Source organism: Phasianus colchicus, chromosome Z (genome assembly GCF_987193195.1).
Source record: "Phasianus colchicus chromosome Z, bPhaCol1.hap1.1, whole genome shotgun sequence".
Classification (NCBI taxonomy): domain Eukaryota; kingdom Metazoa; phylum Chordata; class Aves; order Galliformes; family Phasianidae; genus Phasianus; species Phasianus colchicus.
Window position 1 is genome coordinate 4,910,125 of NC_143476.1, and position 24,182 is coordinate 4,934,306.

Genomic DNA, 24,182 nt, shown 5'->3' on the forward strand with positions numbered 1-24,182 from the left:
TGGTTCTAGTACACACCTGGAGGAGAAATCCACACATCTGATAGCTTTCCTAAACCAACAGTGCCCACAAGATGAAAATAGGAGACATATCTGGGGCCTAGTCCTGCAGGCAATTACATTAATCACTGCACGTAGTCATCAGATTCTGTTTTTTCCATAGCTTTCTCATGGCTAACAGTATTTGAAAATCAAAAGCTGAACTATCTCCACTGGAAAAGAAGAGTACTCTTCTTGCTGTTTGTCTTCAGGCTTATTTTGACTATTTTTCATAAAAACTTTTGAACATAGGGAAAAAAAAACTAGTAATTTGCCAAATGTATGGTCTGTTTTCCTAGTGAGAAAAATTCCTATAATCTTGTAGAACTTGCTTAAGAATATCCCTTTCTGATATTTCCTTTTATCTCCTACTGATCAACTTTGGATTTGCAAGGGCTCAGAGGCAAGAAAGTCAATAATAAAAGAATGCACAGTGAACATCTAAAGTACTTTTGCTCAGTTGTAGCAGTGTATGACACTAGCAATAGCAAATTAAGAAATTTTACTCAGGTGTCGTAAGCCTACCATACAATCATAAAATTGGTATTTTCTGCCTAGGGCTCTCACTGCTATCAGGTTGAATTCAGTACAATGCTAAAAGAAAATTTAAGTATCAAAATAGTAGCAAGTGTACCTCTCAAAAATAAATAAATATATATATATATATATTATATATATATAAATAAATTATATATATATATATTATTTATATATAAATATATAAATAAATTTAACAAAGAGCAAGAAAAATCACAGAGCCCCTTCAGTCGAGGACAAGTTATTATACTCACAAACATAAATACAAACCCCTATATTAAAACAAGGGCAAGGCTGATTCACAGGTCCACAGGGATATTTATTTTATACTGTAGTGGGATAGTAAGTCACAAAGCAGTAAAAAATAAACATGACATTCATCTGGCACAGAAATAGCTTTGTTGTTGTTTTTTTCTTGGTTTACCTTATGCAGCTATAACAGCTATATCCCTTGTTCCCATCGATGCTGGCATACAGACAGGAGTTTTGCTGCGTGCCCTGCCAAATCCAGTCTTCCAGTCCCATGGTTGCAGGAGAGGGAGCCTGGAAACCCTGAGCACATGTGACAAGAGCTTATAATCACAGAATAGACAGAGGAAGTTCTGCTGTTACACTTCCACTACTGGAAATCCCTGAATAGCAGAGATGATGGAAACTGGGAGCTGGAATTACAGAATCACTGAATGGTTTGAGTTGCAGGAGACCTCAGAGGCCACCCAGCCCCAACCCCTGCCGTGGGCAGGGCTGCCCCCCAAAGCTCAGGCTGTGCAGGGCCCCATCTATTGCTCAGTTTCATCTTGATAACATCCTCAGTTTTATCTCCAGTTAGACCTTGTTCCTCAGGTGATGTTTCAAATTGCATCACTACTCTTCTCTATAGGTTAGAGACTCAGAGGTAGGAAAATGTAGGTATAGAGACTTTCTGTTAGTTGCTGATATTCTGACAGCAGATAAATTTGGATTGCTTCCTTTTCCTTCGTGGATTCTTGAAATACTTAGAAATTCTTCCTGTATTTTTACATGTATTAAGAGCTAGACTATGTATAAAAGGCAACATTTTTCTATTTCCCCTTTGGAACCAGACTAACTCCATTTAGTCTTATGCAGAGTTCATTCCCACAGAAGACACAAAAGATAGGAGAAGTCTCTCTGGAGAAGGAAACCCTACCAAAACTGCCCAGATTGTCAGATACCCTTATTACTCCTACCACGTCCAAACACCTGCTATTAAATGACAAATTTAGATACCACTCTATGGATCTGGGCTGGGTCACTTTGTGGTGACTTGAGTTTAGTCTGGTGGTGCATGACTAAATAACATTTCTGCATCTCCAAATCCCCACAGTATTGGCATATAAGAAGCAAGGATACAATTACAAGAGGCAGGGATCCTAGTCACTGGTCAGGAAAGACTCTGTAGACAACGCTTCTGAAAGACACTAAGTCAGCAATGTCAGACTGTATTCTGTGTGACAGAAATCACTTCTGTTCCCTTTAGTAATTGTTCTGACTGTTACATGGACCCATGGACTGGAATGTGTATATACAAATTAAGAAGGTACTGCCCCAGCTCCCTGCAGCTCAAAGTTCAGGACAACCAAGGGATAAAGACTGGTTCCTTCCCAGTAGTATCAAAAGAAACAATACATAAGAAGTCTACACAACTGGTAACATAAAAAAAATAGCTGAAATATAATTTCAGTGCTTTTGAAAACTTACTATTACACAAAATTTGGTTTCCTAGCTGGGCTGAAGCCAATGGGATGAGGTTTAATAAGACCAAATGCCGGGTCCTACACTTTGGCCACAGCAACCCCAAGCAACGCTACAGGCTTGGGGTGGAATGGCTTGAAGACTGTGTAGAGGAAATGGACCTGGGGGTGTTGGTTGACGCTCGGCTAAACATGAGCCAGCAGTGTGCCCGGGTGGCCAAGAAGGCCAATGGCATCCTGGCTTGTATCAGAAGCAGTGTGACCAGCAGGAGTAGGGAAGTAATTGTTCCCCTGTACTCAGCTCTGGTGAGGCCGCACCTTGAGTATTGTGTCCAGTTCTGGGCCCCTCACTGCAAGAAAGACATTGAGGCCCTGGAGCGTGTTCAAAGAAGGGCAACAAAGCTGGTGAGGGGTCTGGAGCACAGGCCTTATGAGGAGCGGCTGAGGGAGCTGGGATTGTTCAGTCTGGAGAAGAGGAGGCTCAGGGGAGACCTTATTGCTCTCTATAACTACCTGAAGGGAGGTTGTAACGAGCTGGGGGTCGGCCTCTTCTCTCGTGTAACTGGTGATAGGACTAGAGGGAATGGTTTCAAGCTTCGCCAGGGAAGATTCAGGCTGGATATTAGGAAATACTACTTCTCTGAAAGGGTGGTCAGGCACTGGAATGGGCTGCCCAGGGAGGTGGTGGAGTCACCGACCCTGGAGGTGTTCAAAGAACGTTTGGATGTTGTGTTGAGGGATATGGTTTAATAAGAACCATTGGTGACAGGTGGATGGTTGGACTGGATGATCTTATAGGTCTTTTCCAACCTTAGTGATTCTGTGATTCTGTGAATTATGCCTCTTATTTAAATAAATTGGCAGAATTTTTTCCATCTGTGGGATCATAACATAGCAAATCTGGCTCCCCACAGTCCTCATACCCTGTATAAGACAGCAATATCTGTAAGATTCAGCACAGTTTTGGATATAAACAGAACAAGTGCAATTCAGACAGAGACAAAGCCATAGAATGAACTTCCCACTCCTTTATCAGCTTCCTGGGGATTGGTGGCTTTTGCCCTTGACAAATTGCACGTGTAAAGTTGTTTGAGAACTCCAGTGCAGCCTTCCACTTTGCAGAACAGGTACAGATTCATTCTGAGGCCAGAACATAGCAAGGCCATGAGGCTTTTTTGGACAAGAATACTTGCTGAATACCTGAACACCCTACGTTGCCTGCTGCCAACAAGCATCTGAAGACAATCAGTTCTTCACAGAGACAAGTCTCCCTTTGTGTAGGAAAGGTAATCAGTAACCTTGTTACTAGTCATGAGACTTACAAAAGAAATAGTTTATTGTATTTTATTTTGACTGAAAGACTCTAATACGTGAGATACAGTTTAATAATATTATGCCATGACATTATTAAAAATTATTAAACTTCCCTAATGAAACTTTCTGCTGATGTGAATAAGCTAAACCAATTTCGTTGCTCCTAGAGGAAAAGACTCAGGAATGTTTGGGCGTTATGAAAAAGAACTGTACTTGATTTTTTCATTCTCCATGAACATCAATGAAAGCCATTTTCAGGTTATCAGTGCTGTCAAAGGTTTTCTAAGAGTGAGGTTTTTCCCTATTTGTATCAGTACTTGCCTCCAGGCAGGCGCCTTCTTGCTTTATCAAAGATGCTAACATTTATGCTCAGCAAAGTAGAATGCATGCTAACCCAAGCAGACCAGATGATACTCCAGCCCACAGGTATCACACTTCAGGGCCAGTGAGTTTTGAGAAGGGCAAGAAAATTCTCCCCAGCTTGCTACAAGAAGAGAAAATTCACAGAGAAGAGCTCACCAACTGATGCTTTCAGGGGGGAAAAAAAGAAACAACCCAAATAAAAATCAAACATATCCATCAAATAACTATCATCTAATTTAGGAACAGATATCCCAAGAATATGTATATATATATGAGCAAAACAAATTGATCTTTTAGTTGTAGATACTGGAAGGAAAGAAAATATTCTTTTCTTGGTTGATTTCCATGCTGTTCCACTGAGTAAAAGTGCTAACACAAGACAGGTAGGGAACACAGAAAGATCTATAATGCTCAGTCTGACTCATCTTTCATTTCAGGTCGTCTTAAATTATGTAGGTGAATAATTAGCGTGACGAAACTGATAATGGCACTTACTGCCATTCTTATCAGTATCTAAACAAGGACTATAAGAAAGAAGAGGACAGACTCTTCAGCAGTACCTGCTGTGATAGGACATGGGGAGTTTTAAACTAAAAGGAGAGATTTAGATTGCATAAAAGGAAAAAGATTTTTACAATAACAGTAGTGAGTCACTGGAACATGTTGCCCAGAGAGGAGGTGGCTGCCCCATCCCTGCAGACACTCAAAGTCAGGCTGGATGGGGCACTGAGCACCAGATCATTGCAGGGGTGTTGGACAAGATGACCTCTGCAGGTTTCTTCCAACTCAAACAATTCTCTGATTCTATAATTAAATCACGAGCTGTTTTTGCCTGCAGGACAACGTGCTCTAAGGAGCAGAAGTAATGTTATTTGAATACATAACAAGTACATCCTAGTAATACAACTTTTCTGAATCAAAAGTGGTCTAGTGAAGTTACAAATATCTGACATTATTCATCTGTTTTCTGTTTTGCCTCAGTCTCCTGAAAAGGTCTCCTCAGCACGTGGGGAAGGCTTTCACACTCTTTCTGGAAAACCAGCACATCTCTGACTCGCTGAAGTGCTCTACACTAATGCCCACGTCATGGGAACAAAAGCATGAAATGGAGGCCTGTATGCAGGGAAAGGGCTATGACTTCATCAGAATGCAGTGGGATACCTCACATAATTAGAGCCTATTAGATAAGTGGAAGAAACCTCTTGTTTGCACAGCCTAATAAATGCAAAAGAGACAACGCAGTCCAGCATAATCAGAAACAATCCAGATTTCTGGAGTGCACTGATGATCCTGACACAGGTGATCAAAAGATCAAGTGTAGATATCCTGACTAAACTCAAATGTAAGCAGCAAGAGGTGACCGAGGACAAACACAGAGTCACTATTCCAACCAAAGTCCATCTGGAGGTGAATCTGGTGAGGAACATAAAAGGCAACAGGAAAGACTTCTACAGGTACGCAGGCAGGAATATGAAAACTAGGGAAAATAAGGGCTCAACGCTGAATGAAGAAGGAACCCTTTGCAGAACACTGAAAAGACTGAGGTATTCAGTGCCCTTCTTACCTCAGTCTTTCCTGGTAAGACCGGTCTTTAGGAATTCCTGACTCTTGAGAAAAGAGGGAAGGTCAGAAGCCAAATAAGGACCTATCCTGAGCAGAGGACAATCAGGTTAGGATGCATTTGAATAGGATGTGAGCCCAAGGAACTTGATGGGATGCACCTAGTGAAGGGAGCTGCTCATGGTAAGGCCTCTTAATTATCCTGGAAAACTGGAGCAGGTTGCCCTGACATGTGTTGGCATCACTATGCAAATGATATGGCTATGATGGCTTTAGATACTCAAATGAACAAAGCTCTGAGCAACTTGGTCTGACCCCAAAGCTTGTCCTACGGTGGGACAGAGACTTCCTGAAGCCCCTTTCCAATCAGATTACTGTGAGGTAGTAGCATCTCACGGTCACTTGCTCTCCATAGTCACTGGCATCACCTGGATAAAGAGAGGCAGGCAGTTGCATGGCTTTCGTGCTCTGCTTACCTACTTAGGTGTGGAATTTCGACCTACAGGCATCTTATTTCACTTATAATATCTGATATTTTCTGTAATTTATTCAGCCTCTGTTCCATGAGCCTCTGATCTCTGTCATTCCTATGTGATTTGAGCACTGTTAGTAGAGTCCTGAAAATTTCCCTTCCACCTACTTTCTAAGCTGTCCACAGTCTTTTTTAATCTTTATCCCACTTTACCTTATTCAAATTCAATTCCTCAAAAAAAAAAAAAAAAAGACATGTTTAAGCTCTAAGAAGTGATCCGTGTATTTCACAAGTGTCAAAGTAGCTCACTAATTTCCACATGAGCAGCAATTGAAAACAAATTCTCCAGACACGTTGCTAGGGCTTTAGGCATTCACAGTTGTTAGAACAAAGAAGAGAATCCCAGTCTGGAAGCCAAGCTGTAAACTTGGCACACAAATGGCATTAAGGAGATGAGCTTTAAAAGCCATATGCCTCAAAACTAAATACTGCAAGCATGGACTGTAAGACCTGTAAGACTTTATGAAGTGTTGCATAGTTTCTAGCTTTTAAAAAGGACACATGCAACATCACGTTCCAAAAATAGTTTTGCTCATCTAGAAATAAGATGATTTGTAAGTAGTCAATAAATAGACAGTATTCAAATATTGCTATAAATGAAAAGGGTTAATTTTATCACTTTGAAAAAGGGTATAATTATACCCTTTGTTTTAAATTTTAACTATATTATGTACTTATATTTTTAATATATAGTACTTAACAACAGGGCTTCTATAAAACTGGATTTTTTAGTAGGAACACAATTCTGAAAGAAAATTAGAGAAACATAGAAAATTACAGAAAAATAGGAAATATTTCAGTAGCAATTAGTGGCAATGCAGAATGCCTATGGGGTCCAGGAAAATGTGACAATAATGCTGATCAATATATTACTTCAATAACAAGCTGAACCAGATACCTCTAACTAAAAGCCTTCACCAAGATGTTTTTGGTTTGGTTTGGTTCAGATTTGTTGTGTGAATTCCTTTTATCAGATTGTTGTCTTGCCTGACCTGTACTTAGTGTAGGAATTCCAGCCTGCTGTGATTTTTGGTTTTGCTTTTGTCTTTGCTTATTTGTTCACTGAGTGCAAGAATGTACACTCACAGGAACTAATGAGATAATTTGTAAACCTGTCAGCAAAAGACATCAGCATTAATCTAGTGGTGGTCTGGTAAAAGAGGAAAAGATAATCTCACATGAAACTTCCACATTTGCTCTGCCTATTTCCTCCTTTATGCCTCTTTGCCTGTAGCACTACGCAGTGTGTAAACTCTGAAGCACGTGTGGTATTCCATCTCCAGCACTCCTATTCTTGGCATGAGTGTCTGCTTCAGAGCAGAGAGACTTTAGGAGACTTCTCAAGGATACAGCTGATCCAAAACCCACAGGGGCGATACGATTCTTAGCAACAATAGCATGTTTTTGAGAAAGCATTAAGTGGCAAAGTGGTACCCTATCACTAATGCTTTATATATTTCTTTCTTTTTTTTTTAAGAGGAACTGAAGAAAGCAACCCTTTGTCCAACTTCAAATCTCCTAGTTTTGTTCTTCAGCCTTTCTCTCACTGGCTTTATTGTTGCTGTATTTTTCCTACTGACATTCTCAGTAGAAGCATCTGGGAAGAAGACTGTACAAATGAGTGGAAGCAGAGGGGGCATGAAAGACAACAAAAATGGTCTTATAATAATCCATGAGGACAGTTTCCCACTGGGAAGAAAATCATTGGAGGGAAACTACTACATGAAATTGAGGTGACTGGGATGCTTGGATAGCTACTGTCTTATTTGTATTATGAGTTACCAGAAAATTAATGGCCTATTATGAGTAAGAGCAATCTACATCATTACTCTGTTAATTGGCACACCTTACTGGTATCTGCAGGGTTCCACACTGGATATTTGATGATTCATCAGTGGTGTGCACAACAACGGGCCTTCGGGATGGTAAGAGTTTTTTGCCTTGCACTGTTTGCAGGGCCCAGAGATGAGTGACCTTTGTTTCATCTTTTCTCGGGTCCTTCGTGTCTCGTGGTACAGCCATCATCTTTTCTAAAACAAAAAACAGAGAAAAATGAATATTTAGGAATCCTTACAGATACTGTACAGATGGCTGGTTTAGTGACAGCTGTTAGAAGAGAGTTTAAGCCACAGTTCTATGCCATGTTGTCATTTTCTCAATTCCTTGAAGACCGACAAAATAATAAAGATGAAAAAGAAAAATATTAATCATTAGGATTTAAAGAGAATCTTCACAACTGGCTTACACGATAGAGAGGAGAAAGCCTTGTAAGGAATAGGGCAGGAGAAGCCCATGGCATCATGCATACATATTACGTATGGATTACATAAATCCATTGACAGTAAGACAAAGCATGGCTTAAACTGAAGTACAGAAGAATCCTAGCAGACATGAGGAAGAATAAACAGAGCTAATTAAACAATGAGATGTACTGTTGGTTCAACAAACAGGATCTACGTCATCTGAGAGTTTCAATAACAAGTTAGACAGTGGTAAAGAATGATATACATCTGTGGTTGATCCTGTCTTTCTAGGCACTGATGGAGTAGACGGTACCTTAAGGCATCTCCTGACATTTCATACTTCATAATATGTATCTTCAGCTTTAAGTACTGGAAGTATCTGAGCTCTTTTTAACAGAATGGACTCCTCTCGAACATTTGTGAGCTGATGAAAAATACTTGATGAACTTTTTCCCCAAGAAAAGTTATTTAATTAATGGTGCATTACTGCATATTGTTATTTTGCTTTATTTTAACCAACATTTTGGTTTTCAAGGGTTGGGTTCCTTCCACGTGAGGACTCATTCCCCAGTGAGTAGTAAAGCTTTTAGAAAACTTTCTGTGTAAAATTCTGACAGTAAAAAGCAACCTGATGTGGGAAACTGCGTGAACATTTACATCTGAGATGTCACTGATAAGAAAGATTTACAGACCTTGGAAGTTATATTTTTTGCCACAAAGATTTCAGCGAGGCCAGTGGGAATATAAGTTACTACCATATCATCCAGATGATTAAATGCCACTTAAATGTTTTAAGGACAAGGAATAGTTCTGCTGCTTTATCTATTCTGTTCATTATCCTTCTCCTTAGCTCGTAAAGCAATAGGATAACAATTTCATTTGTATGACAGTGATAACTGTCCAGCAGGAACAAGCCTGAGACCATGAATTCATTTCCCAAAAGCCATCCATTACTTAATCACAGCACGTTTAACACTGGGATTCAGCTGAGTCACATACATTAACCATGTTATGCATTCCTAATTGGAGACTTTAGTAGACAGTGTTTACATTAAATGTACATGAAATTCTGTTAATGAGTTTCTGATTCTTCCTCATATTTGGTACTTATACAAACACTTTAAACGTGGGCAAATATTGCACAATGATAACTGTATGTCTGTAAATTCTCCTTCAATACACTGTTCATGTTCTTTTCATGTAAATTTGAAAGCACACTCTATGGCAGTTTGTAAGCAGAAAAAAAATTAAGATAGGACTACTTCTATTCTCTGAACATCGATTTGTGAACAGAAAGTTATATCAACGTACTCACATTTGTAGTGAAAGCCATTTGTGGGATTAATGAATCTATGAACCAAGGAAAAGATATCACACAGGTGATTTGGATTATTACACATTACAAACTAATAGAAAGGCTGACAGTCATAGTAATTAACTCAAAAGCAACTCACAGATCAAGCATACACTGTGGCAAAGCCCACTTCCAGATGATTCATAAGTAGAAGAGAGCAAACTGATCAATCATTCTCCTGTGAAAAAAGTTTGCCAAACTCTCTTATTGTACTTCTTTTCAGCTCCATCATTCCCTTGCATCTCTATTCCCCTTTCTTCACAGCAAGGACCTCCGTTATCTCCAGTGCGTGGACCTGCAAGGAGGTACTGTTGGCTGTAGCTTAAATGCAGCTCATCTATGATAAATGAGAAACAGTAAAGCTAAAAAGAAGCCTAAAGCTTGTGGTTATACTAACTTTGATGAGAACAGAGTATGGATGAATGGTGACTGTGTGAAGGTCAGCAATTTCTGTAAAAGGAAAAGACAGAAAACATTAAAGACAGCACACCAGCATTGAGAAATCAGTCGCACAGAGTGATCAAAGGGAATGAGAGGAAACCGAGCATGAGACATATTTGTGACTCACTGCAATATAACCAATAGAATGTATTACAATTTAAAAAGTCATTATAGAAATTGACAATCATACAGTAAGAGAAGCATAAAAGGTCTCAAAAAATCACATATGTAAAGCAGTTTATGTAAAACAACTAAAAAGATGTAGAAGAAAAGAATACTACAGTAAAATATGTTTGTTTTTTCAAGAAAGTACAACAGTCACATTAAAATCTTCTAAAGTGAAAAAGATGACGTTGCTAACGTTTGAGTCCTTCAAAGATGTATTCATGTACATGAACAGTCCCACTTTAACACATGGAATCACTTACGTGAGTAAAACTCTCAGCAAATGTTTGAGGACAACTTTGTGTCTTCTAACTTCCCAGTTTTTGTTACATCTATTCATTTACCTCCATCAGCATTAGCAGCAGTACTAATATTGGTTGATGTGCTGTAGTATCATTTACTCACAATTTCCATCTACTTCTATGGATAGCAGAGGAGTTACTGAACTCAGGTAGTCCCTAAGTGAATGCCCAGATCTTCCAGGTTGTGGATGCCCCATCCCTGGAGGTGTCCAAGGGCAGGTTGGATGGGGCCCTGGGCAGCCTGGTCTAGTACTAAATTTGGAGGATGGTGGCCCTGCCCGTGGCATGAGGGTTGGAGCTTCATAATCCTTGAGGCCCCTTCCAACCCAGGCCATTCTATGATTCCATGATTCTGTGATTCCAAGCTATGGTAGCATAAGCTGCTCTTCAGGGACAACTAGAAGGCCAGCTGTCTGCTCAGTTCCACCATTCTTCCCACAGAAATTGCATACCCAAACTGACTGCTAGCAGACAGTCAGACATCATATATTCACCATTCTTTCGCTACTGAAATAGAGGTTCAGTGTGATCCCTGTTGAGCAGACAGCCAGGTGAGCTTTCTGACTGCCTCTCACCACTCACACCGTGAAGCAGAGTTATGCAAAGAAAATACTGCTGCCAACATCCAAAATACACCTGCAATTTGGGGCATCATCACATCCACTCTTATAGACAACACTCCCCAACTCCTTTTCACCTTTTCCCAGCAGATTCTCTTAGTACTTTTGCCCCAGTGTTTCCCTTGTGGAGGATTCTGACCCCACTAGTCTTGACAGAGAGTGGAAAAAATGTGATGAAGCAAGCATACTCACAGCGTTTGGTAGAAATTCATGGTGCTACAGTCTGCAGGGGTAAAAATCAATGCTGCTTTTTCACTTAGCAGAGGCATCTCACACATGATATATAGAAATTTTTGGCTCAGTGTATGTGATCTGAACACTAAACTCTTCATTTCTTTCTCCTGTTCTCCACTGCGTTACATTTAATTTTTCCTTAACTGAGCAACATTGTGCAGTTGCAGCCATTACAACTGTTCTCAGTCTGGATTTACCTTTGGAGGTCAATATTAATTATTCTGCCATATCCCCCATTTCAGAACTGCAAGCAGCTTTCATGTCTTCTCTATTTTTTTCAGTTACTCCAGAAAAAGTTATTAACTCACCCTACAAGTCTTGCCTTGGGGCTGTTCTGCCATTCATGCAAAGAAAATTGTCTTTCTTCTCTGCAGAGTACAATGAATTTTTCATCTTCTCACCTCACAGTTATATCTCTCAAAGAATAAAAGTAAATACAAAATTAGTGAGGATTCAGTAACAGTAGGTCAGCTATAAATACTTGTAAATGGGAAACATATAGTGAACATCTTTGGAATTACAACATTACAGCATTCTGATTTTAGGAAAGTTACAATTAAGCTCCACTTCCATACAACCAGCTCTATATTACAAACTCAACAAAAACGTATGGTGGAGCAGAAGTCCTACTCAGTGCACCTCGTGCCTTTTCAGATACAGCACTGTCACAGTTCTGGCCTGGTTTGACCTGGTTCCTTGACTAAATGGCACAGGGGGACCCTGTGATGGGTCTAAAAACAAAACAGCAGCAACGAGCTAAGGGAGAAAATTAATTGACTAAGTATTAGAGCACAGTGTGAGAGAATGCAACAGAACACAATACAATTGGAACTGTAGCTAATACATTAAATAAACAAGAAATTGTCCAAAACCAAAGGCCTTACTCTAATGTTGAAGGTGAGACAGCTAGGGAGCATACAATGCAGAGCCAAGCAGAAAAAGAAGTCTCATGACTCCCAGTTTTCTCTTTCCCTTTAAACAGAAAATGGAAATGGAACAGTGAAGTATTCTGGGAGATACAGTTCATTCTTTCTCTTCTGTGAAATGTACCTGGAACTACCAACAATCCATGGAACTGAAGCCTTAACTCTTTAACTCCCCGTGCATTACCTGATGCTATGATGTGGAATACCAATAGCAGAAATCTTGAAACCACAACAAGTATGCCAGAAGACAACATCAGGGCCAACATTGTCCATCTTCATTAATGACCTGAACGTCTGGACAAAGTGCACTCTCATCAAGTTTGTAGATGGCACAACATTGCTGCTGAGGCACTAGTTGAGTGTGCTGCCATTCAAAGGGAGCTAGATTGGTTGCAGTATTAGGCTGAAAAGAATCATGTGATATTCAACAAGAAGAAATGCAAAGTCCTGTGTCTGTCAAGGAATGACTCCCCAGTACATAATGACAGGATGAGGAGAAGCACTACAGAAAGGAATCTGGGTTCTGCAGGACAAAAAGCTGACCACAAGCCAACACTGTGCCTTCACAGCAGAGGAGGTCAATGATCTCCAGAGTCACGTTAGGCAAGGCATTGACAGCAGGTCAGCAGAGGAATTCCCTCTCCTGTACTCAGTTCTGGTGTGATACATCTGGAGCTCTGGGCTTACTGGTATGAGACAGGAAGCTACTGCAGCAGGTGCAGTGAAGGGGCACAAAAATAACAAAGGAAGAGGATAATGTGACATGAAGAGAAGCTGAAAGAACTGAGACTGTTCAGCCTGGAAAAGAAGAGGCTTAGGGGGATCTTATTGATGATATAAATTCTTGATAGGAAGGAATGAAGAAGAGGGAGCCAGATTCTGCCCAGCGACATGATAACAAGTGATGAACACAAAGTGAACACCTGTGAAAGTCTGTATAAATAGGAAAAACAAAACAAAAAAAAACAACAGTTTTACTCCAGGAGAAGTCAAACACTGGAACAGATTGCCCAGAGAGGTGATGGAATTTCTGGAGATGCTCAAGCCCAATTGGACACGTCTGCGAGCAACACCCTGCCTGAGCAAGCAGTGGACTAGAAAATCTCCAAAGGTGCCCATCCAGAATCTGTGATTCCAATTGAGATTCTCTGAAATTACTCTTCTTGTACCTTTGGGTGTTCCCAGATGAAATCATTAGGAATCACACAACTTCTTTCCCTAATAGGATATAAGAATCTAACACCTAGAGAGCTGCATTTTTCAAGACTGTCGTGTTGTAAGCATTTACACAGCTTCATTTTTCATGTGAAGCTATATTCATTCAATCTGGAGTTTACTTAAGTAGTTTAGACCACACTTCAGAACTTCATCACATCAGTGGTTCCACCCTCACTCTAAAGGTAATGCTGCTTTTCCTGAATACTCTCTGATTTGGCCCTGAGAGCTCACAAGCTACACCTGCTCACTAACTGAAGATACAGCAGCAAAAATTACTTCCTGATTTGTTCGCTTGCATCAGCCCAAGACATTTCCAAACCAAACCCTCCAGGTGGGCTGAGAGGGTATGGTCTATCTCCTCTGGTTCCTGACTATTGAGTCCCACCACGTCAGAAAGTACAGCACGTCAAAAAGTCTGTGCAGTGCTCAAAAGTGAGATGGGGAGAAGCTAGGTTGGCACGATGAGATATTCTGCACAGCCCTTACTAAGCTGATGCTCAGATAAATCCCTGCTGTCTAGTGTAAACTCCTTTACCTTTTACCTCCAGTTACCTCATCTAATGATCCTCTAGTAAGATGAGGTATATCCATTATGCCCTATCCCCCATTCTTCAGGTGCCCTCTGTGCTCTGTCTGAAGTCAACTCAGGCTCTGCAGGTGGCAGTATGTCCTACCTGTTGCTAAGTCCACACGTTCTCCTTTCCCTATCATGACACTGCGACCCAAAACTTGCACAGTTTTAGAAGAAAAACAAAAGGACAAAAATGTTCTCCAGAAAATAAGTCCCCTTCTGTTAGCCTGGGCTCATGTAAGGGCCAGTCACTGAAGGATGTTGTCGTAGCTTGGCCAGGTTTGGTGATAGGGAGCTAAGGGATCTATGGACTGGGAAGACAAAAGGGTGGGGGAAGAGGCAAGAAAACCACAGCAGTGAACTAAGGGAAAAACTTCATTTGAAAAATACAGTGTCGGAATGTGAGATAATAGAATACGATGGGATTTGGAGTTAATAACTCAAATAAAACAGGAGAGAGTTTACAAAACTGCATTCCTTACTCTAATGCTATAGGAGAGACAGCCAGGAGCACAGAGGAAAGAGAGGCAGTCTTGAGACTCCGCCAGTTTTATCTTTTTGTTCAAATGGAAATGGAACAATGAAGTCTTCTGGGAGTTGTAGCTCACTCTTTTCTTCTGAGACCAGGAAACCAGAAATGCTGGCAAGCCACTGAACTGCAGCACTAACCCTTTAACTCCCAGTACAGTGTGATGTTATGATGTGGAATACTGACCAAAAATCATAAGACCACAACAAGAGAGTATCTCTTGGAGGTAGGCTGCTTCCTAGGAAGGAGTGCTGTGTAGCCATAGAGCCCCTTCACCAGTTGGGGGAGCACAATTTTTCTTGCTATGATTACTGGTCTACCTGTGAATGCTTTGTTTGTTATCTCCAAGAATCTGTCAGAAGCAATTTTGCTTCTTTTGAGCAGGGCACCTACATTACCTTTATGTTGTGTGTTCAGACAGTGCTAGTCTGCAGCCATGTGCAAAGCCCTACGAAATCATTAGGGAAAAACTTGTGCCAAGACATCTGAAGGCACTTCTCCAGAAAATACAGGTGGGCAAAACATTGTGCACCTTCTCTCTGCCTTTGATCTCTTACTCTGATTCCCTGAGAAGGAAAGTGCAGAGGCTGAAAGGGAACCACAGGGCACTTCGACAGCCCGTCCATCAGTAGGGATGCATGCGGGACCGTGGCTATGCAACACGCCCACAGAGCCACTTGTCTTCAGCTCTGACAGCTACCTGCAAGTCTTGGACTTCAGTGACTCTGAATAGGGTGCTCACTCTTAACTACTGATACACTACAAAACATTTCAGATAGTTACATTTAGTACTGTTGGAGCAAAGGTTTACTCTAGCTTCAATACATGGAAAACAGAATTTGCTTATAAGGCCACCAAAAGCTAATATTAAAATCCACCCCACCTTCATTCTTATTTTCATCTTTATAGATCAAAAGCATTTAAGATAATCTGTGATCCTGAGCAGATCCCAAGCAGCAGCCCAAATACAAAGTGAGGTAGAATAGAAAAAAAAGGATATGCAATAACTATTTCTCCTGCTATCATAGAACCACCGAGGTTGGAAAAGACCTGCAAGATCATCACCAATATTTCTCACTAAACCACGTCCCTCAACACAACATCTGAACGTTCCTTGAATGCCTCCTGGGTCGGTGACTCCACCACCTCCCTGGGCAGCCCATTCCAGTGCCTGCCCACTCTTTCAGAGAAGTACTATTTCCTAATGTCCAACCTGAAGCTCCCCTGGTGCAACTCGAGGCCATTTCCTCCAGTCGTGTCACTAGTTACATGGGAGAAGAGGCCGAGACCAGCTGGCTACAACTTCCCTTCAGGTAGGTAGAGAGAGCTATAACGTCTCTCCTGAGCTTCCTCTCCAGCAGATTGAACAATGCCAGCTCCCTCAGCCAAGTTGGTAACAGCCTACACCACTCTGTTAAAGAGAGGAGCTGCATAATATTGTGGCAGATTAAAATTACTCAAGTACCCCAATAGGCAGGAAGGTAAATATTAAAACTAAAGTCCAGTGGGATCAAAAGAACCAAACATATAATTTCCAATCGTGCAAATTTTAATTTCATTATTAGGGAGTCCCAAACTTCATGGAAACCAGGAGGATTCACCTCTCAAATAGATTTTACTAAAGGTGTTTTATCACAGAGTTCTGCACTGAGCTCTCAGGTTTCCTATAAAGCTGCAAGGAAATCTGCCCCTCCAGCAAGTCTGTTACCTTGAACACATCCCATGTCACAGTGCATTTGGGAAGAGTGACAACTGCTAACTCTCCTTGTACACTTGTGTGTGCATTTACCCTAGAGGTCTCCCTGTAAGCAGTAAGCAAAGGCTGTCATTGTTACAGATGTGTGATAATACGAGATCAATGTCACTGTCAGACAGGCTGCTTCAGAATCTCTGCTTTGAGGAAGATGAGGAAGAAGGTTAGATATTACACAGACTTCTTCATTATTCACATCTGTCATTTTTATCTCAAGCTGTGAGTAACTGTCTTATTTTGTAGGTTTTCTTCACAGCTGCAAAGCTCAAGTCTTTTGCTTCTGCCTTGCTACACATTCCACTGGAGCCACAGATAAGGTGCAAGATGGGCACCTTATCAGATGTTCCCCCAGACAACAGAGGAGATGCAGCCAGCACAGCTGCTGCTGCCACATGGCATTTCTTATCCCCCTGACATTTCAAAACCACAGGAACAGCTTCAGCTGTCAGTGAAGTGCTTTCTGAGAAGGCATACTGCTTTGGAAAGAGTAAAGCCATACTGCCACATTATGCAGTACAGGAGATGAACCAAAGATACACATACCCTACAATTCACAACAAGATTTACTTACATACTAAATAGAGATACAGAGAGTTTTTTAGATGGCTTTCTTAAAGTGACTGCCAGCTCGAGGCAAGGCAAAAATAAGAGATACATAAAATGAATACATAATAAGCAGTTAAGATAAAAAAAGAAAAAAGAACAGGGCTCAGGTAAGGTCAATTTGCAATAGCTTAATAGGTTTGGGATGAAAGATGGGATTTGTGACTGTGATCAATCTTTAATACTTAGAGTTAAGGTCTATATCAAAATCTTTCAAAATGGAAAGACTCATTGGTATGCCCTTACCTTTGTCAGCTGCTCACTTCTTAACTGTATACTGATGATCTTAAAGACAACTGCCATAGTCTATTTCAGGCTATGAGTAAATACATGGAGAATACTCAGTACTGCAGTGCTGGCTGTCTTGTTATCTTTTTGGCAAAAAAGGCCAGTGGCTGAATGGTGCCTTTAGAAAGACCTGACATTTCCCAAGCGAGCCTGGAAAGGAACACGTTCTATCTTCTTTTCCCTACAAAGTTCCTGCTTAGCCCAGATTTTTGATTCAACAGAAGAGGAATGCAAGCTCATCAAATATGCCTGCAGCGTATGGCTACAGCTCTCCTGAGCTCTAAAACATTACATCTTTTTCTGCGAAAGGTACATTTGGCATGCAGGTTTGCCCAGGGAATATCAGCTTCCATATTTTCCTTCATCATTCTATTCCATTTAGTCAGAGCTGCAGCCAAACAGAGAATGCCATGACCATTGCTACAAACATCTCAAATGATCTCTAACAAGCCAGAAAGAAGATCTGAACTTTGAGACTAACGATGACTGATGATGGTTACTGCCTGAGTTTGTAGCCCCATCATCTGGAAACAGTGATGAAGTGAGAACATACATGCACACACAGCTCCAGAAATTAGATTTCCTGCACCATAAATTGACCACTTTCAATGGTCATTTCTTTCTAATAACTTGCAACTTTCCATCCTGCAACAAAACATCATCCTTCAACCCAGCAGAGATCTGTATTGTTTCCTTTATGTTTTGAAAGTTTTTATGAGATAAGAGGCCAAGGGGAGAAGTTGGACATACTGCTCATTTTCTGCTGAGCCATACCTGTAACAGACTCTGTGGGATCCTCTTACTTTCCACAGCACGTCATTTTTAATTGCCATATCATAAAATAGTTTTTAATGCATTGAACATTAAGGGATTCAAATCTCTTTAATGCTCCTGGATGGTAACCTCTCAAGGTTCATACTGAGGCCAGCTCCATATAATAAATAGAATGTGGGCAAAAAAGCAATAACATAAATTAATGACAAGTACTGTAGAGAATATTTGAAACACTTGAAATAAGATCTCTAGGAGTTTTGCATTTCCAGTAATAAGCCAAAGCAGTAAGTGAGGGAGGAAAGAAGGAGGGAAGGAATATTTCTGTTCTTTCCGGGGTAAAGTCATTTATTACTCTCCAAGCAAAAGGTTTTATACAATTTAATACAGGTCAATACTGTCAAGATGGGTGAAATCAAACCCATACAAGGAAGAACCCACAACAGCAATCAGATGTGCATAGGCTGGGGTAAAGCAATATGAAACCCATGGTATCACTGTACTCAATAGAAGGTTAATCTTGAAGATATGAAAGTGCTGTCAGCAGAGGTATATGCAATGTTTCAAAAACAGTAATGTATACAACGCAATATGAGCCAGTCTGGGGAACTTAACAGCTGTCTTATCCTGACTAACTATGCAATTTACAGAAATCTGTGATCATTTAAGAAATGTGGATAGCAATACCTATACTAGCAGGGCTGAATGGGATCATTTTAGCTAACTTGAAGATTTTCCTATCAAATTATCTCCAAAGAAAGAAATCAAATTCACGTAATTGAGTTTGTTCAGTATATAGGTATTTGAAACCAATTAAGATTTTTTAGAGCCTTTGTATCATTAATGAGCAGCTTCAGATAAGGAAAAGCTCTCTCAATGCCCCATTAACAAGCTCAGCAACACTTGTGAAATGAGCTGCAGCTTGGACACACATCAGTGCATCAGGTCATACAGGAGGAAATGCCTTTTCAGAGCACATTTTGGCTGTTCTCACAAAACCAGTCAGAAAGCTCCCCATCTGTCTTTTCCAAAGGTATTTTTAGTATCTGAGACAAAGACTTGTTACAAAAGCCTATCAGAATCCTAACAGTTGATAATTGTGGGGTTATTTTATTTTATTAAGGTTATTCTTTTTTGCTAGTTTCAGTGTCTGAACTAAATGATCTTCATTAGTTTGCAAATATTAGGTCTTGTACCTAAGTGCATGTATTTTAAGTATCCCAGTAGATATCTATGATACATGAGCACTGACAAGTTTCCATGAATGATAGTGCTTGGAATACCAAATTCATTCTTGCTTACATAAAGGATTTTTTCTAATTCTATTTGAATTATTCCAAATTATTCTAAATAATACACAATCTTTTCTGCTTGTTATATGGGTACAAAAGCACGTCACTTGTAACCACTATGCTATTTTGCAATAGCATCTACGTCATCTCTGAAGTTTTGAAAACTTCAGATTCAAAAAGAAGCTTCATCTCATCTCACATTACTTACATGCCAACCGTAACTGTTAAGTTGTTCTGAGTATCCCATAGCCAAAGAAAATGCAAGTTTTGCATATTTTTCCTTTTCATACATTCTTCCTCAATTCTGAAAGGCATTTTCCATAGAATAACAGAGACTTCTGTGTTCAAGCAAGTCCATCTGTTAGAAGTAAGATAATTTAACAGATTCATCTTCTCAGGCTAAGTTTATACTCAGCAGCTTTCCAGGAGGAGTGCCCAAGTGATCATGATGGCCAAGTTCAAGGCTGGGCAAGCTGTAGTCAAGGTCTCTACCTACTGCAGTTTAACAGTCTCATCAAGGCTGAATCAGTCCTTCATCCAGTGAATCAATATATTAAAGCTAGACTCAAACTATAGCAAATCTCAAACGCACAAATGCAGACTTCTGCTCTGACCTGCACAACATCTGAATGAATGCCATAGGGTAAGCGGGTTAGATACAAGTCCTACAAAACTCAAAAAATGAAAGACAACAGTCACAAATCACAGCAAATGAAGGGGATTTTAAAGGCTTAGCCTTCATGCTGTTTGATGTAGCACGTTTACTTAGCACTCTGACCATGTCTTCAGTTGACAGATGAAAAACATTGTTTTTACTCATAATGAATAGGCATACAAGAATTCTGAGAACCTTGATCTTGCCACAGTAAACTCAAGAGACTGGAAACTCTTAAAAAGCACAGTTGGGAAAGTTTTAACAATTCCATCAACAGCAAGACTGTTCCAGACTGCCTGATCAGATTGAAGCAGGGTGGCAATAAATCTCATCAGCTCAGGATGAAGAGGAGGTAGTACTGTCTGGACACCAAAGGAAAAAGAGGACTACATGGAAAAGGTTGCACTTCAATAAATGCCTGGGAAAAAAAAAAAAAAAAAGAGGAAACGACCAAATCTGAGAATAAGGCACAGAGAGGAGTGAATACAGCTGAGATTCATCCAAGCAACAAACTTACGAATGAATCGGTGACGCTGGGGAGATGAAGTCAGCTATGCCACCAAACATTAAGATAGAGATGGTAAACAATACAGAAAATAGAATCAAATGAAACTAGAACTTGGACTACTAAAACATCCCCACATAATCACTGCTAAGCTTTCTTTGAGCAAACTTAAAACTATGCCTGCTTTCTTGTTAACCTAGGAAGAAATCAAAGCTCATAGACCAGAATAAAGTTTCAAGCCAAACTGGATTACCAAGGCAAAAATCAAGTATCTGTAAACAGGGGTAGGAACATCAGATGAAAAGCCAGAAATGTAGTTAAAAGGCAGGCAGTGCCCAGGGATTTGAGATAAAGGGCACAGACTTCACCTACAGATCCAGTAAATTGACACTGCACATGCTACTGCAACTGAAGAGCACGGGAAGCCTCCTTAGCCCTCTGATTGCTATTAAATCTTGGTAGAGGAGATCCTAATAGAAAAGAAATTAGCTTCAAGCCAATTGCAAATGAAAATCCTTTCATTCAGCTGCGTTTCCCATGTTGTACACTGATATTCTCTTCCAAATAATGATAATTTTTAAAAAAGTATGATTTCAAGCTTTATTTTCTTTTCTACTAAAAGCTTCAAATAGGAGAAGGGAAATTCTGATCTTGTCTGACCTTGTCTGCAATGCCCATAATGTGACTTAATTGCATATTAGGACACAGATTTCCATTGCTCTGGCCCCACACCATCAGTTTGAGTCGTGTGTTAAATGCAGCATATTTCAGATCAAAAGCCAGATGCCTTGACCATGCGACCCCTACCGTGAGTCTTTTACTGAACTCCATGAATCCATGTATGGCTGTAATGCACCCTGAGCCTTCTGAGTTCATAGGATGACACTGTTTAGGCATCTCATACTGCTGCTGAGACCTTCAGCTCCAATTCTATCTATCTGATCCATACTGAATCTTCTTCATTAATTTGTCAGTCCATCACCAAGAAAAAGCCCAGTCCCTCTGCAAACAGATGCAATAGGGGAATCCCAGCTTATGAAAGCAATATTTACATCCAGATGCTTTTTCACTTTTTCTTAGGGCCAGCCTGACTTCCTTGCTAGCATCCCAGACATCACACTTCCAAGGTCTGTCACCTCTTCTGGAAAACACAAGTGCAGCAATGCTTCTTCCTTGACAGGGGGATAAGTAACAGAAGGAGGCCCTGGCCTTGCCCCATCATCAGTCACATCAGACCTCTACAGAGGAGTTGGGGCAGCTTTCTTGTCGGCTCTGTGGTGGTTGGAAACAGATCTAAACAGCTCTGTCTACAGTTAGAATTGTCTCAAGCTCTCAGGACGATTTCCTTCAAACTGCTCTCCCAAAAAAGCACTTCCACACAGTAAGCCTCAGTAACAGAAGAGGTCTGCCTTTCCAACAGAATTTCTGTTTCTTAGCTAAATGCCATAGCAGTACTCTTCAGAGCAGGAAATCTGCCATAATGATTGTCTCCAAGCCACAAATATGATCAGGTAGAATAACGCCCTCTGATCTTTAACTTGACACAAAACTATTTACTTGTTGAAGTAGATAGGTAGGAAAGGAGCAGTTCAAAAGACCCAGAGCCAGTCATTCACAACCTTTAAACGTGCATCTGCATAATCTGGAGTGTGAGCCACAAAAGTGTCTTAAATGGAACCTGCCTTCCAGGAAGAGATGGCAGTTTGACTCAATAAGTCACGCTGCAACCCTCAGCAAAACAGAGCATACACAGCTCAGTGCTCAACTCCTTTCCTGACATTAAAGGCTACAAGTGAACAGAACCGAACGGCTAGAACTGACGTGGATCTCTGCTCTAGGCATCATTCTCACCTGTTGATTCAGTACTGCAATCAAGTTTTAAGTTTCCTTCACAAAAACTCCAGCTCCCATTTAGTACCAGTGATTATGCCACTTGGGTTATCCTGCCTTTGTCTGGAAGTACAGCAAAAAGCTGGCATGTTGGGAAATTATCCAAATGGGAGTACCCCTTCAAATAAGGGGTCTGCATAGTGTTGAGCATGGATCAGATGCTTCTTCGGTGCTGCATAACTTGGGGTTCTAAGCATCTAAAGGGACATCAGTTATTTATTATTCTGTCCTTTTAGCATTCGATCTAATAAACAGCAGGTCAAATGGTCTCTTACAGACTCTGAGTGCCTTTCATAGCAGGATCCTAATGGACCAGTACACCCCCAGAACCAAACAAATACACCAAGAGTACAGGACAAAGCAGTTAAATTGTTATCTTCCTCAAAGTACATAAGACACTACATCCCAGAAAGTACAGTACTGCATGGAAGGATTTGTCTGCCTCCTTAAAATAGAATTTCTGCTCTCTAGAATCAGCCATCCAAAAATTAGACATTATCTTAAGTTAGTATTTACATTCCCTATATATTCAGCAAAGAGAAAGGAGTGATTAAGGATAGCAACCCATACCCTTTCAAGACAGCCATCTGGGATGGGAAAGATTAAGCTTCCTCTGTAGATGCACTTAGAACGTCCATAGCAGCCAAATCTGATCTTCAGCCAGCTTAACTTCACACCTAACGGTTACAGGTTTCATGTCAAGTGAGATGATTTGTACCCCAGTTGGTACTGACAAGGAAGTCAGAACAGGCTGGAATCAAAGCATTTGAAGTGTAATAAGGACAAGATAAGTAGAGCCATCTATATTGCTACATAAAAACATGGGAATTTTAAGAAATACATACATCCATCTGGTACTGACGATCCATTATTTTGCCATGCCCTCAGTGCTCCACACAGTTCTGCTGGATTTTCTTCATCTTGTAATGAGCAACCCACCTGTTGACTCAAGACCAGAGAAATGTATTGGTAAGGACTGGGAACCAAAAAAATCCATTTTTGACTAGCAACTATTTCTATAATATTATAGGGATGTTTTAAATTCTTTCTTGCTATAACAGAGTGACTGAGTTACTGGCCCACTATTTTCTACTACCTGAGCATCTCCAAATATACTGCTATGCACATGCAAGCATAAACAGAGATTATGTCAACCTCTTATTTAAATAAACTTGAATAAAGGAACTCAAGAAAAATAATTTATGATTAGAGAAATATGGAATTGTAAGTATTTACAGACTCCTTTTCTAGCTTACTTTTAGAACAGAAATTCTTACTGATGTTTTCATGATGTCCATTCTTACTTCTTGACTTCCATTTTGCCTTCTTCCTCACAAGAAAACAAACAATAAAAAAGCGATTAGTTCTCTGCTTAGATGCCTCTGCTTGCAAGTTGTTCTACTGCAGGATTTCTCTTTACTCCACAATACTACAGTTTGCCAGGTTTTCATGTTTGCCCTAGATAATTCCCAACTGCAGTGAACACATGCTAGAAAACCTTAGTTATACTGTATAATCCATGAATACACAGACATTATAATTACGAAACACAAGAGAGTTTGGCTAAGCAGATTATTACATACACCAAAGAAAGAATGGATAGAGTGCTTACGCTTACCTGGGCTTGCTGTACAACTCCAAAGAAGGGATCTCCAGAAAAAGATCCTTCCCCACTGGTAGTCAGCTCTTAAATGGGCCTAGGAGAGGTGCAGCCAGGCTCCACTCCTTCCAGCAGCACAGCTGAATTGCCTTCACCTGTGCTCCCAGG

The 24,182-nt window shown here is 40.4% G+C and overlaps 1 long non-coding RNA gene across 2 annotated transcripts; it reads right to left on the minus strand.

Annotated features, from left to right (window-relative positions):
• Positions 1 to 7,567: 7,567 nt before the first annotated feature.
• LOC149912283 (uncharacterized) lies at positions 7,568 to 23,747 on the minus strand. 2 transcript variants are annotated; one of them, XR_016461550.1, is made up of 5 exons: positions 23,692 to 23,747; positions 23,260 to 23,360; positions 11,722 to 11,827; positions 9,752 to 9,988; positions 7,568 to 8,084 (listed from the first exon to the last, which is right to left on the minus strand). It is a non-coding gene; the product is annotated as an uncharacterized LOC149912283 (long non-coding RNA). The 2 variants fall into 2 exon arrangements; XR_016461551.1 differs by having other exon boundaries at positions 23,260 to 23,353; positions 23,692 to 23,742.
• Between the last annotated feature and the right edge of the window lie 435 nt (positions 23,748 to 24,182).